The 15,172-nt window shown below is 43.5% G+C and overlaps 1 protein-coding gene across 1 annotated transcript in view; it reads left to right on the top strand.

Moving 5' to 3' along the window:
• The window catches only part of LOC109864489 (plectin), a 176,979-nt gene that overhangs the window by 34,103 nt on the left and 127,704 nt on the right, over positions 1 to 15,172 (top strand). The gene's annotated exons all lie outside the window — the stretch shown is intronic.

Here is a 15,172-nt window from a genome sequence, read left to right as displayed (position 1 = left end):
ACATTGCTGCTTCCAGGCACGTTGCGCAACTCGAGCCGGCATGACAGAGTCACCACGAGGGCCGGTAATGTCACAGCAGGTCATCCTGCACAGCTGCCGCACACACACACACACACACACACGCCGACACAAGAATGCGTGCACACATGCATGCACGTGAGTGCACACAAACACACACACACACAAACACACACACACACACACACACACACACACACACACACACACACACACACACACACACACACACACACACACACACACACACACACACACACACACACCCATACTCGTAGAAAACCCTGGGGTAATACAGACTGTTCTTGAGGTATCACTTGCTACATTCTACCCTGGTAGCAGGCTGCTTGGTTTGCCGCACATTGACACGCTAAAGACTTTGGAGAAGTGATGCCTGGAGGCAGAGACAAATACCTAGCAAGCTGTTATTCCCCAGCCTCAACAATACCAAGCAAAACACTGAGTGACAGAAGTTGCCATTACCCAAACTTCTTGTATAAGGAATACCAACTTATCTATCAGATGTGTGAACAAGGTCTCAGATACCTGGATGTGGGGAAACTCTTGTGGTAACTCTTTTTGACTGCTATTGATTACGTTTTGTATTTCACCACTATTTTTTTGAAGGGTATTCTCATTTGAAAATGAGACCTGGGTCTCAATATGACTCCCTGCAGAAATAAATGTTAAATAAAATGTAACGTTGGTCTCTGACCTCTCCAGCCTAGAGGGGTGTACCCCTTCTCCTGTGGGAAAGAATGGCCACACTGGGAAACAGTTTTTATTTTTATCAAAGCGCTAAGAGCGCAGCTAATTCTTGGTTTTCCTGTTGTAGCCCCTTCTGTAGACATTTTTAATCAGTCAGAGCAAACGGGGGTCAAGGTCGTTCAGCATTTCTCAACAGTAGCAAAGCAAGGTCCTATCTGAGCTCGCTTATCAGTGCTCACAAAAGCAGCGTGAAAAATCAAATATGAAAAGATATTCAGCAACCCTTGGTTGGACAATGGAAGTTTGCTTTGACATTGTCTTTCCAGGAGTTGCTGAATATCTTTTCCGTTTCAGTCTGCTCCACTGTTCACTGCATCAGCATTTCACTGTAGGAGCTCTTTACCGTGTTTTATGTATGATAAAAGAGGACAGAACAATAAGAGGACATACAGTGCTGCCCATCAACAGTATGCTATACACTGAGTGCACAAAACGTTTAGAACATCACATGCTCTTTCCACAACATGGACTGACCAGATGAAACCAGGTGAAGGCTTTGATCTCTTGTTGATGTCACTGGTTGAATCCACTTAAAATCAGTGTAGATGAAGGGGAGGAGACGGGTTAAAACCATATTTTTAAGCCTCGAGACAGTTGAGACATGGATTGTGTACATGTGGCATTCAGAGGGTGAATGGGCAAGACAAAATATTTCATATGTTTTTGAAAAGGTTATGGTTGTAGGTGCCGGGTGCACCCACCGGTGGCAGTGTGTCAAGAACTGCAACACTGCTGGGTTTTTCACACTCAATAGTTTCCCGTGTGCATCTAGAATGGTCCACCACCCAAATGACATTCAGCCAAATTGACACAACCGTGGGAAGCTATTGGAGTCAACATGGGTCAGAATCCCTGTGGAACGCTTTCGACACCTTGTAGAGTCCATGTCCTGACAAATTGAAGCTGTTCTGAAGGCAAAAGGGGTGGGGGGGGTGGGGGGGTACAACAAAATATTAGGAAGGTGTTCTTAATGTTTTGTGTAAATGTGTATAGTGTAAATGTCATGTCCTCTGGCTGGCATCGTCACTCTGCAGTTCTATTGTCATGTTAGGAATCTGTAGCTCAAAGGTTTGTGTACATGGATATGCCATGACAACTGCTTGTTGTGTCACCGCTAGGGTTAATGTCTTGTGTGTGTGTGAATGTGTTTGTTTTGAAGTACTTGTTTCTGCTTCTGATAGTACTATTGTGCAGTAATCTTTACTCGTCTCATGTGTATATACTGTATTCTATTCTACTGTATTTTAGTCAATGCCACTCGGACATTGCTCATCCTAGTATTTATATATTTCTTAATTCCATTTTTGTACTTTTAGATTTGTGTGTATTGTTGTGAATTGTTAGATACTACTGAGCTGTTGGAGCTAGGATGTGTATGTCACCAATCATTTGGATTTGAATAACACATAATCCTAATACATTGTATCGTATGAAATTCTAGCTATGACAGTTTTAGATGTCTCATAAAGGAAAGGACTCCTTGAGGGGCTGTAAGTTGTTCACCTAGTTAAACCAGAGTGAATGCTGCTCTCACTAATTGAGCACAGCGTTAGGTCTGGTTTTACCGAGCTCGTAAAGCTGTGGTCATTTTTATGTATTGTACCTGGTTGCAGACGATAGATTCCCCCAGGGCCTGCTGGATGTGGCCCTTATGAGGCAGCAGTTAAAAGAGAGGAGAAAGACGTATGTTTATTCTGGAGATGCTGAGGCTCCTGTAACAGAATCAGTACAACAGTACCCAGGTCCAGGCAGAGACAGACATCTTGGATGAGTCTGGCCAGGCACCCGGGGGAACACAAAGTAGCCGAGCCGGCGCCTTCAATCAAAAACTCCCCGCATCATTACATATTCCAGGCATATACAGAGAGAGATGGGAGAGTATGGAAGGGAGGAAAACACAGAGAGGGAGAAAGAGAGACACAGGAGGGAGAGAGAGGCTATTAAGTCTCTCAGTGCTACTGTATTGATCAGCTGTGTGGTTGGCTTCCACTCAGCAGTTTGCTTCGATTATTAGACATGTGTAAGGTGACAGTACAGCCCTGTCACTGTGGGACTCATGTTCAGCCCTGAAATGGCTGTCTGTTTCTGCTGATTCGCTGCAACGATATCTAGGCAAGCCAGAAGAGACGCACTCACTCACTCACTCACTCCCCCCCCCAAGGAGACAGCCCCTTGGCAAGGGCAACATTTTGAGCCATATGTGAGCATCCAGTTTACAGCTCCCATGGCAACCTGCTATACTCCCTGTGAAACTATAACATGCGGACTCAGCAGTTATCTACCGACGTAGGACATGTATGCAACCTATTCAAAATGCATGTTACTGAGGGTAGCATCAATAATGAATACCCTGTTTCGTATACATTTATGTAAGAAATATGGTAAAACTACTCCATTCCCCCCATGCCCAAGCACATATGTGATTGTGATTCCATCTGTTTGTGACTCGTTTTCTTCAACAAACCAAAATAGCATTTAGCTATTTTCTTGCCGTCTTGACAGTAACTGCCGTCTTGTTTCCTGTAATTTAACAAACCATTTCCTAGAAAACAAATAGTTGTCTTTTCACCCTTTCTCCACTGAGAGTCCTGACTCAGAGAGTTGGGGATAGTTTGGTTGTACAGTGTAAGCACAGCCCCTAGTGGAACATAGTCCACATAACAACGTATAGCAACTTTTGGACCCACTGTTCACTTGTTTGAAAGAGGAGATTGCATCAGGCTTCAGATAAAGGTACCTCTGGAATACTACAGCCAAGCAAATAAGTACTGCGGTTATTAACGATCAAATATTGCAATGAGTACTCCATTTTACAACCATTTCTTTTTTTTTTAAGTTTGAATTTGAACATGGATTTTTACAGAAGGATACGCGTGTTTTGATCATCTCAAACACACAGAATTAGGTCTGCCTTTAGCTACTGAGATGACAGCATCTCTCCAGTGTCCAGCGGGGCTCATGGTCCAGCTCCAGCCCTCTGACCTTGAGTTCCCTGTCCGTTCCCTTTGAGCATGGGTGTGTGCCTTAAACCCTGGGGCCTGATCTGGTCTGGTCCCTGGTCTGGGACAGAACATAGAGGAAACCTGGCTGCAGTCATCACTTTCTGTGCTCCGTTACCCTCCAGCCCCATTCCTAGCATTCCTGCACCAGGCCAACGCACGCTACCCCGCCAGCCGCCCAGCCTTTTGGGTCGGAAACCATCTCCCCGGGCAGAGTTAGAGCAGCTGCATGCTGTATGCCTGTCAACATACTGTAGGCAAGCAGATGTAGAGAAGCAGATCCACAGTGACAGTACCCACTCATTCTCTCGCCACACACATCATGTACTGGTCAGCGTATAGACATTTAACCTCAAGATTGTAATGTCAATAAAATGTCATGGTATAAATAATGACGTAAGTAGCAGTTGTTTGAAATACATGTTCAGATCTAATTAGAGACTTTTGAATATCGAATGAAAGTTATGGAAGTTGATAAGCTCCAGTTATTGCGTGGGGGATTTGGCTTTTCGAAAGTGTATTCAGCAATATCCTCCAGAGGGCATGAGGTTGAAACTCTGGGTTCTCTTGCAGTGTGTTGAAATGATCTTCTTATCTTGAGAGGTGAATATCCGGTGAGGTGGAAGATAAGGCAGTATGATCCTGTAGTGGACCGCCTTTAGTAGCAGGATACAATGGTGGAGGTGTGTCGGGCAGAATGTGTGCCAAAGCACCCTGCCCTCTCAGCACACTCTTACAGGGGATTATATCTCCTGTGTGTGTGTGTCTGTGTGTATGTGTGTGCACATCCATGCGTGTGTGCACGTTTGTGTGTGTGTGTGTGCTTGTGCATTTAATGCAGCCGTGTGTGTCTAACACTCTATGTGTGGTATTTAACCTCGAGATTTAATCAACTGCACCTGCAAGGGATCCTCAGTTACCAGCATCACCTGTGACTTTAATGAAGTAGACAGTGAGTGATGTTTCACAGGGATATTTGCTAAGTCTGTGAGTGTATGTGTCCTCTTTGTAGTGTGTGATCAATAGACTGGGACCTGTTGTGTGTTGGCCTTGGCCTGTCCATTGACTAACAGTTTTATCACCAGATACGGGCTCTGTGCAAAGCTTTTCTCATAGTGCTACGGGAAATCTGTCCGGCCTGGCCGCTGCCCTGGCTCTAAGCTGTCACATTGGACTGGAGATTTGTATGGCTGTGTGACCTCAGGGAGATGGAATGTTTTGTCTGGACATTCACAGCGGGGCTACCGGCGTAAACTGGCCAGGGGCTGCAAACACATTCATGGCCCACACAGTCAGGGGTGAAAGGATATAAGGCTCTGAAATGGACAGGGCTCTGAAATGGTGACGGCTCTGAAATGGACAGGACTGTGAGGGAGTGTCCACTCCGATACTAGGTGCTACACTGTCCCACACCGCCTTTCTGTGGCAGATTGGAAGAAAGGGAGCACTGGAAAGCGTTCTATCCTACATCCCACATTCGATCCACATCCACACGCTAGCACAATCTACAATACTGTTCCTCTTAGCAAATGTACAGAGTCCTCCCCTTAACCCTCCACGGGAATAATATCTCGACTTAAGCTACGTGTGAAAACCAGTGCTTAGAGAGGTGCACGGAGCAATAGAGACATCACTGGGAGAGTGAAACGGGCCGTTGGATTCGTCATGGTTTTGGCGAGAGGAGAAAAGACGATTCCTTTAGCAGGTGTTAACACTTTGTAACCCGGACCACTAATAAACGGCTGTGGGGATTGACATGTTCCCCCATAAGTCTGCACTCTGCATATAAACTGCAGACAAGCACATAGCTCCAACACAGGCCCTACTGTTACGACTAAAGGCCTCTGCCTCATAACTTCATTCCACGGAGGCTCTTTGTCACTAACAAATGCCCGCTACTGCTAATGACACAAAGTTCCATCTCTGTATCCTTGACCATATGTGACCAAGATTACTATTACTGGGACAACCCCTTCAAAAGAAAACCTAGTAGTCACAACTGTTTGTTATCTTGAATACACCCGTTGAGTACTGTGGCTCAGACTTGTCTTTAAATGGCATTTGACATCTTTCAAATACTTTGAACGTGTGCTCGAGCCTTGCTGGAGTCCAAGATGGGCGGGGTTTGCACTTTTGGGAATATCAAGCTCAATCAATCACAGCTGAAGTATTTGAAAGATGCCAAATGCTATGTGAACCCAAGTCTGCTGTACCTAAATCTCAGTCAGTTACTAAGGCTCATTCAAACATGCAGTGATGCTGGTGAACTACATCTGAGCACTACCATTAAATCTCCCTCCCTCTGGCCAAACATTTGCTGACTCATACAGCAGGCTGCAGTTGCAATACGCATCTGATGAATTCGGTTTCCATTCCTGCCGCCTGCAGCCATGTTTTGAATTTGCTCAATGCCTATTCAAGCAGACAACCAAATAAGCTAATGACTGAACACAAACAGTAAACACACTAATCAAGCATGCTAATAAATAGACGTATGGGCTCTATCTGGTCTCTTCAGTTGGACAAAACATAGTGTCTCATAGGGATTCACATCTGGATATATTTAATCTGGGAGACAATGTTTACTGTGTGACAACAAATGCATTCAACGGGGTGATAGGCTTATTCAAACGCGCACAAATCTCTCTGAGTGGAATGCTGTTTTGAAATGATCCTTATCCTTTAAACCTTCTAGTATCAGTGGTTTATCTATAGTACCTATTAGAGGTCGACCGAATATGATTTTTCAATACCGATACCGATTATTGGAGGGGGAAAAAGCCGATACCGATTAATCGGACGATTTTTAAAATGTATTTGTAATAGTGACAATTACAACAATACTGAATGAACACTTATTTTAACTTAATATAATACATCAATAAAATCAATTTAGCCTCAAATAAATAATGAAACATGTTCAATTTGGTTTAGATAATGCAAAAACAAAGTGTTGGAGAAGAAAGTAAAAGTGCAATATGTGCCATGTAAGAAAGCTAACGTTTAAGTTCCTTGCTCAGAACATGAGAACATATGAAAGCTGGTGGTTCCTTTTAACATGAGTCTTCAATATTCCCAGGTAAAAAGTTTTAGGTTGTAGTTATTATAGGACTATTTCTCTCTATACCATTTGTATTTCATATACCTTTGACTATTGGATGTTCTTACAGGCACTTTAGTATTGCCAGTGTAACAGTATAGCTTCCGTACCTCTCCTTGCTCCTACCTGGGCTCGAACCAGGAACACAATGACAACAGCCACCCTCGAAGCAGCGTTACCCATGCAGAGCAAGGGGAACAACTACTCCAAGTCTCAGAGCGAGTGACGTTTGAAACGCTATTAGCGCGCACCCCGCTAACTAGCTAGCCATTTCACATCACATCGTTACACCAGCCTAATCTCCGGAGTTGATAGGCTTGAAGTCATAAACAGCAGAGCTGCAGACAAAAGCACGAAAGTGCTGTTTGAATGAATGCTTATGAGCCTGCTGCTGCCTACCATCGCTCAGTCAGACTGCTCTATCAAATCATAGACTTAATTATAACACAATAACACACAGAAATACAAGCCTTAGGTCATTAATATGGTCGAATCCGGAAACTATCATCTCGAAAACAAGACGTTTATTCTTTCAGTGAAATACGGAACTGTTCCGTATTTTATCTAACGGGTGTCATCCATCAGTCTAAATATTCCTGTTACATTGCACAACCTTCAATAATACAGTATTCGGCCCCCTTGAACTTTGCGACCTTTTGCCATATTTCAGGCTTCAAACATAAAGATTTAAAACTGTATTTTTTTGTGAAGAATCAACAACAAGTGGGACACAATCATGAAGTGGAACGACATTTATTGGATATTTCAAACTTTTTTAACAAATCAAAAACTGAAAAATTGGGCGTGCAAAATTATTCAGCCCCCTTAAGTTAATACTTTGTAGCGCCACCTTTTGCTGCGATTACAGCTGTAAGTCGCTTGGGGTATGTCTCTATCAGTTTTGCACATCGAGAGATGTAAAAACAGCTCGAGCTCAGTGAGGTTGGATGGAGAGCATTTGTGAACAGCAGTTTTCAGTTCTTTCCACAGATTCTCGATTGGATTCAGGTCTAGACTTTGACTTGGCCATTCTAACACCTGGATATGTTTATTTTTGAACCATTCCATTGTAGATTTTGCTTTATGTTTTGGATCATTGTCTTGTTGGAAGACAAATCTCCGTCCCAGTCTCAGGTATTTTGCAGACTCCATCAGGTTTTCTTCCAGAATGGTCCTGTATTTGGCTCCATTCATCTTCCCATCAATTTTAACCATCTTCCCTGTCCCTGCTGAAGAAAAGCAGGCCCAAACCATGATGCTGCCACCACCATGTTTGACAGTGGGGATGGTGTTGAGCTGTGTTGCTTTTACGCCAAACATAACGTTTTGCATTGTTGCCAAAAAGTTACATTTTGGTTTCATCTGACCAGAGCACCTTCTTCCACATGTTTGGTGTGTCTCCCAGGTGGCTTGTGGCAAACTTTAAATGACACTTTTTATGTATATCTTTAAGAAATGGCTTTCTTCTTGCCACTCTTCCATAAAGGCCAGATTTGTGCAATATACGACTGATTGTTGTCCTATGGACAGAGTCTCCCACCTCAGCTGTAGATCTCTGCAGTTCATCCAGAGTGATCATGGGCCTGTTGGCTGCATCTCTGATCAGTCTTCTCCTTGTATGAGCTGAAAGATTAGAGGGACGGCCAGGTCTTGGTAGATTTGCAGTGGTCTGATAGTCCTTCCATTTCAATATTATCGCTTGCACAGTGCTCCTTGGGATGTTTAAAGCTTGGGAAATCTTTTTGTATCCAAATCCGGCTTTAAACTTCTTCACAACAGTATCTCGGACCTGCCTGGTGTGTTCCTTGTTCTTCATGATGCTCTCTGCGCTTTTAACGGACCTCTGAGAATATCACAGTGCAGGTGCATTTATACGGAGACTTGATTACACACAGGTGGATTGGATTTATCATCATTAGTCATTTAGGTCAACATTGGATCATTCAGAGATCCTCACTGAACTTCTGGAGAGAGTTTGCTGCACTGAGGGGCTGAATAATTTTGCACACCCAATTTTTCAGTTTTTGATTTGTTAAAAAAGTTTGAAATATCCAATAAATGTCGTTCCACTTCATGATTGTGTCCCACTTGTTGTTGATTCTTCACAAAAAAATACAGTTTTCTATCTTTATGTTTGAAGCCTGAAATGTGGCAAAAGGTCGCAAAGTTCAAGGGGGCCGAATACTTTCGCAAGGCACTGTATGTCATAATTACGTAAAATTCTGGCAAATTAGTTTGCAATGAGCCAGGCGGCCTAAACTGTTGCAAATACCCTGACTCTGCTTGCAATGACACAATTTCACCTGGTTAATATTGCCTGCTAACCTGGATTTCTTTTAGCTAAATATGCAGGTTTAAAAATAAATACTTCTGTGTATTGATTTTAAGAAAGGCATTGGTGTTTATGGTTAGGTACACGTTGGAGCAACGACAGTCCTTTTTTGCGAATGCGCACTGCATCAATTATATGCAACGCAGGACACGCTAGATAAACTAGTAATATCATCAACCATGTGTAGTAACAACTAGTGATTATGATTGATTAAGTTTAATGCTAGCTAGCAACTTACCTTGGCTTCTTACTGCATTCGCGTAACAGGCGGGCTCCTCGTGAGGCAGGTGGTTAGAGCGTTGGACTAGTTAACCATAAGGTTGCAAGATTGAATCCCTGAGCTGACAAGGTAAAAATCTGTCTTTCTGCCCCTGAACAAGGCAGTTAACCCACCGTTCCTAGGCTGTCATTGAAAATAAGAATGTGTTCTTAACTGACTTGCCTAGTTAAATAAAGATTAAATAAAGGTGTAAAAATTATTATATATATTTTTTTTTATCGGCAAAATCGACGTCCAAAATTACCGATTTCCCATTGTTATGAAATCTTGAAATCGGCCCTAATTAATCGGCCATTCCGATTAATCTGTCGACCTCTGGTACCTATTGGAAAAGGGCTAGGCAGGCAGATCATCTGATCTAAGTTGGGTAGAGGGAATACAGTATAGCTCTGCTATTCTCTTCTCAAACTCATTAACACATGCTGTAGAGATTCTCATGATGAACAGTGAGGCACTCATGTGTGTCCGGAAATCGGCCCTAATTAATCGGCCATTCCGATTAATCTGTCGACCTCTGGTACCTATTGGAAAAGGGCTAGGCAGGCAGATCATCTGATCTAAGTTGGGTAGAGGGAATACAGTATAGCTCTGCTATTCTCTTCTCAAACTCATTAACACATGCTGTAGAGATTCTCATGATGAACAGTGAGGCACTCATGTGTGTCCGGTGTGGAAAAATGCATGCAGCATTTAATCACATGCATGCGATACGACAAAATTAAATTGGCCAGACATATTCATCTCTCCCCACACCTTCTATCCTGTTTCATCCTGTTGCACCTGTGAGTGACATGTGAGCAGTCCATTTCAAAGTAGTCCAGTTTTAATCTGGATCCACTTATATGTTAGTCAGCTCACCCATCTGGAAGTTATTGGGGAGTGTTGTTGCTATTGTCACATCTAATTCATTACAGTTCTTGCCTATTGCCTTCTGTTGGTTACATGCTGGTAAGTATTCATTCAACCTGTCACACTGACAAAGCGGGAGGTACAGGAAGAGAGGGAGGCACAGGTCCAAAGGGATGCTGGTGTGAGCCAATCCAAACAACAGTCACCCCATACACAGCTGTGCCATCTCTGTGTCTTTTGTTGGCTGTTTAGTCTCTCTGGTGCTGTGGAATACTGGGATAGCAGGGAACACATCCATAAGGAAATAGTCAGGGACCCCAGCCATGGACCCTCGCACGTACCTACGCACGCACGCACGCACACACACACACACACACACACACACACACACACACACACACACACACACACACACACACACACACACACACACACACATTTTCCCTTGAAATTACAGAATGGCTAGACTGCCAGTTCCTTTGCGGCCAACAGTATGTCACTCGTTTCCTCCCCCCTTCCTTTATTATATGAGAGAGAGAGAAAGCAATACTGATTGTGACTCAAATAATAGCACCATTCATTACAGGAAGACCACTTCAGGGTTGTGTACTCTGAATCAGACCGATGCTTCAGTGCATGTACAGTGCATTCGGAAAGTATTCAGACCCTGCATGAATAAGCTGGGAGCTAACCATCCAGGTTCATTGTTAGCTAGCTAACATTAGGCGCTAACTAGTGAAGCAAACAGCTGTGGGATGCCAATAATAATGTCAGCTAGGGAGCCAGCCAGCTAACGTTAGCTAGCTAGCTAACAGTACATTTTAGCTTAAGACATGTAGCTAGTTAGCTAGGTAAACAATGAGCCTAACTAGGTAAACACCGTGTAAAATCACACACATAACGTAACGTTAGTCGACAAGCCAGCCAGCTAACGTTAGCTAGTTAAACAACAATGTACATAGTGCCAAATCATGTTGTTACTACATTGCGTGAATATAATGGAAGCTAACAAACCAGGTTCAATGTTAGCTAGCTAACATTAAGCTCTAACTAGCAAAGCAAACAGCTCTGGGATACTAATAATAACATCAGCTAGGGAGTCAGCCAGCTAACTTTAGCTAGCTAGCTAACAGTATACTTTAGCTTGAAATGAAACCACTTTTTGTCAAGATATTACACAAAAAAATGTGTAATATCTGAAAATGTAGCTAGCTAACGCTACACTATCTTACCCATTTACATCATCATGCATGATGGACTCGTTTCCATGTCATGGATGCCAATGTCACAGTTGCCCTTAGTTTGAAGATGTAATCCGGACACAGGTGTTTTCTCCATCTCTTTAGCTATTATAATCTAATTCCAATGATTTCAAAACTTGATCCTCCAGAGAGTGCAGAGCAACACTTAGCTATGCAGCTCCACTACTAGCTCCACTTTCGACAGTATTACCAACACAGACGTACCAGCTCAAATAGACAGAAGCCTTCAAATTTGGGGTGTCAAATGAAAGCCAAGAGCCTTTTCATTTTTGATTTTTTTTAAATAAATGAAGACCTACACACATTTTTCAACCATTTTACACCCTCAAATTAGGAATAAGCAAGGGCTTGAATGTCTGGTCAAACGGGGTCTTCATAACATAAAAAACTGAGGGGGATTTTACTGTCATTCTGTTATGAAACTAGCTTGTTTTTGTTTGGCATACGTTTTAAAGTGAGTCTCAGCATCATGTTGATGGGGGTCTTAATTAAATGACTTTTACTGGGTAAATAGTTCTGCAGTGATCATGTTTTCGTAATGCAGATCTGTCAAATTTAGAGTGGGTTACTGTTTTCGTGTCCTCCCACTATTCCCCCTGACCGGGGATAGCTCTTATGCGGGTGTGCAAGATGGTGTCTAGCCTATACATTTCTGTGTGTCGATAAGGGATCTTCCTTCCTTAGTTTTATCTTCCATTTCCACATGACTTGGGATTTCTGGTCTGTCTGGTTCGGGAACTGGGTGTGGCACGGGGATTTTATACCTCCTCAGCTTCACTTTACATCCTTCCCATCACCATCATATGTCTATTACTCTATCCCCCCCTCTCTAGCTCTCTCTCTGCCGCCAACTCACCATCATTCAAACTCTACTCGTTACAGTAATGAGTCTGAATGGCAGAGTTACACTGTGATTGGTTGCACTATAATGAAGAGGATGCCAGTGCCCTGCAACCATTGGCTGAGTCATGGTGAATGAGAGGACTGTGCAGTGCAGTGATTTGCAGAGGCACAGTCCTCAGTGAAAAGCTGTCTTTAGGTGGAGGAGGAGGGAAGAAGGGAGGGGCTTCCCACAGAATGATATTCCTGTACACCCAAGGTGTGTGTGTGCGTGTGCATGTGTATTTGAGAGGGGACCCAAAAACAGCAGCCTCTCCCGGCAAGCAGCACTACAGAGACCGAAAGAAAGAGGGCAAAAGAGGGAGACAGAAATTGGGCAGTTCCTAAGCCTGCAGAGGAGTAGCCAGGACTCACAGACACTTGCAAAGTCAACTTGAGGCAGAGGTACACAGTAGGAGCTGAACCGAGAACTGGCATCAACATCATCACTGTCATCAACATCACAGAGAACTGTCATCAACCATCAACAGCAGGCCAGAGAGTCAGAATGGAAGGCTACAGGTCCATTCAGCAGGAGATCATTTCTCTCAAAGGTACCTTCTGTCTGGACTGCGGGCAAACTTTACTTTGTACTGTCACTGCAGAGTTACAGTATACTTGTAACGGGGGAGTTTACAGAGGAACTCTCTGTGCGTTCTTCATTGTACTTTAACCACAGAGACACAGAGACACAGAGACACAGACAGACAGACAGACAGACAGACAGACAGACAGACAGACAGACAGACAGACAGACAGACAGACAGACAGACAGACAGACAGACAGACAGACAGACAGACAGACAGACAGACAGACAGACAGACAGACAGACAGACAGACAGACAGACAGACAATAAAACTCCATGCACAATTAACAATTTCCACAGAAAATTTTAGGTACATTCCAGATACAAAGTTTGGTAACAGAATGACGACACAAACAGCACAAACCGTCAATCTGTTACCAAACTTTGCATCTGCACTGTTCTTAACATTTTCTGTCGAAATTGTTAAAAGTAGTCCTTGTGCATGGAGTTGTATGGTTTGTTTAACTTTTACAATCATTTGTCTTTTGTTTGACATACATTTTATAAGTGAAAAATCTGTCTCAGTTGTCACAGCTGTCACAATTGTCACAATTGCCCGTCACTCTGTTACTGTGGAATTGCCCTAAAGCAACATTGTTGTTTAGGCTGTCTGTGAGGAAGGGGTGTCCGGCAATGCCATTGTTTTCAGAGCAGTGGGGGAAGAATATCTCCCAGCTCAGACATTTACACTGAGTCCTTGCATGTGTGTTTCAGAGAGAGAAAGAGGGTGTGTGTTTGTGCGTGCGTGCGTGTGCGAGAAAAGATTCAAGGCAAGAGTGTCTGTCTGTGTCTCTTAAGTCTACAATGTCTTTGCTTCGACTGACCTGTCACCTGACAGACAGCTGCAGTCCTAGAGGAGTTGTGTAGAGTATGTAGTATGTAGTAGTGTGCTGACGTGTGCCATGGTAGCACTAACATCTCAACTTCATATTTCCTATGCACACCCATCAGGCAAATCTGACTTGCACGTTTCTAGCAGTTAGTACTACCACAGCTACTCAAACCCTATGAATGAAGCATTTTAGAGATTGGTATTGTCTTTTCTAAACATGCTGGAGTAACCAGTCAAGTTTTGGCTTCTAAATCATGCCACTACAGTTTCTGCTGTCATGATGTAATGACGGACATGTGATTTCATCAGCAAAACAATGCTAAGTCTGTAGACCAATGTAGACCAACATCTATCTACCACCATTTATTTTTAATATTTTGAACAGGGAAAACTGTGGAAGAATTTAGCATGACCATAGCCTAAATTATGATTGTTTTGATGAGGATGACGACGAGGATGGTGTTGTCCACGATACTTACTTGCTTGTTTGCCGGAAGTTAGTGTGCGTGTGTGTGAAAAAAATCATTCAGTAATAATCCTGTTGAGCACCAGACAGTGGTGTGACTTAATGATGTCATGACGGGCACTCCTTGACCCTGCTACCCGGCCAGCAGAGCTGAGATGACGAATCACCAGGGAGTGTGAGAGCTTTGTGAATGTGTGTGCACACGGTGCAATGTGTGATCTTAATGAAATTGAGTGAGGATACAGTAAATCCACTAACCTCACGCTGGCACACCACAAATGCAGTTCTACCACACCCATTGGACGATTGGCGCGAGGGGGTAATACCGTTTGACTCCCGTCTTAGTCTGGCGTAAGCACTCCTCTCAGCCACTGTGTTCGTCGGAAGTCCTGGATCAATCGCTCTGTATAATTCCAGACATGTCACTCACTCTCTCTGACGCCCCATCCCTAGGCTAGCCTGTTAACACTGACGCGCAAATAGAACACATTGTGTCTCGCCACGGTGCTACATTTGGACAAGGCCTACTGATACATTTTAGATGACACCTTGTCATCAATGCCCATCAGTCAGATGGAGGAATTCGCAGTCATGGCGAAGAAGCAGGGAGGAGTGGCTAGTTCTCGTTCAGCACTGGGATAGAGATCCAGGACGAGTTAGTGATACGCGATCTTGATCAGTCTTAAGCCTATATCCTTACTTGTGTGTTTGTGTGCGTTTACTGCGTTTGTGTGTGCCTGCACGAATGTATTGGTGGGTGTGCTTGTGTATGTTACATTGTATATAACAGTGAGTGCTG

This window comes from Oncorhynchus kisutch, linkage group LG2 (assembly GCF_002021735.2).
Source record: "Oncorhynchus kisutch isolate 150728-3 linkage group LG2, Okis_V2, whole genome shotgun sequence".
NCBI lineage: Eukaryota > Metazoa > Chordata > Actinopteri > Salmoniformes > Salmonidae > Oncorhynchus > Oncorhynchus kisutch.
The sequence above is the reverse complement of the archived record's forward strand: the minus strand, read 5'-3'. Positions and strand labels throughout refer to the sequence as shown.